This window comes from Galeopterus variegatus, unplaced genomic scaffold (genome assembly GCF_000696425.1).
Source record: "Galeopterus variegatus unplaced genomic scaffold, G_variegatus-3.0.2 Scaffold2832, whole genome shotgun sequence".
Lineage (NCBI taxonomy): Eukaryota > Metazoa > Chordata > Mammalia > Dermoptera > Cynocephalidae > Galeopterus > Galeopterus variegatus.
This window is the reverse complement of record NW_007728943.1, coordinates 169,120-170,137: the sequence shown is the minus strand read 5'-3', so window position 1 is coordinate 170,137 and position 1,018 is coordinate 169,120. Positions and strand designations below refer to the sequence as shown.

Below are 1,018 nucleotides of genomic sequence, written 5' to 3'. Positions count from 1 at the left end.
TGTATGTGGGATCTGAACCCTCGGCGGGAGCACTGCCGCGCTTCCCAAGCGGCGCACTGTAGCAGTGCGCCACCAGGCCGGCCCCAACCTTGACATTTTAAATATTCTATATTTTCTTCCAGTGTTCTGTAAATTTATTTTTAAGATTTAGGTTTTTAATTCCCTTGGAACATATTTAAAGTATAATGAGAGATAAGGATCTGACTTTAAAAAAAAAAAATTGGTAACCAGTTGTCCTAACAGTTTATCATTTACCCACTTATTTGAAATGATCTTGTTAACATATACTCTTTGTTCACTTCTGTGCCTGTACTATATGTTTTAATTACTATAACATTAGAGTTCATTAAATATTACAATTGATTATTTTTCTTTTTTTAGTAAACTATCATATCATCAGCAAATATTAATTTGCTTCCAAATTATTGGGGATCTGATTAAAATGCAGATTCAGTAGGTCTGAGGTGGGCTTGAGCATCTGCATTTCTGACAAGCTCTCAGGTAATGTTAATTTATAGGTTCATAGACCTTAGCTTTGAGTAACGAGGAGTTAATATTTACTAAACACTAATTTTGTTCTAGTCACTGTTTTAAGTGCTTTTACATGTACAAACTCATTTAATCTTCCTAACAATTTCATGATGATCATCCCCAATTTACCAGTAAAGAAACTGAGACTAGAGAAGCTTATAACTTGTCCGGAATGACACAACCAGTTAAGTGGAAGAGCCAGATTGAGCCCAAACAGAGTTTGTGCGGTCTTAACCTCTTGAATATGTTACCTTACAATATCAGACACTAATTTCTCTTGGGTGACTCAAATGGTAGTGCCTTTATTTTTTTTGTTTTAATGAATAGACTTTATTTTTTTGAGTAGCTTTAAATTTACAGAAAAAATGAGCAGAAAGTACAGAGACTTTTCATATATCTGTCACCTCCCTCTCTACTCCAATTTCCCCTAATACTAATGTCTTGCATTAGTGTAGTACATTCCCCCCCCCCCCCCCCCCCCCCCCCC

The 1,018-nt window shown here is 36.0% G+C and overlaps 1 protein-coding gene across 1 annotated transcript in view; it reads left to right on the top strand.

The window, feature by feature from the left end:
- The window catches only part of LOC103599029 (serine/threonine-protein kinase SIK3-like), a gene marked incomplete at its 3' end in the record, with an annotated part of 194,860 nt that overhangs the window by 36,176 nt on the left and 157,666 nt on the right, over positions 1 to 1,018 (top strand). The gene's annotated exons all lie outside the window — the stretch shown is intronic.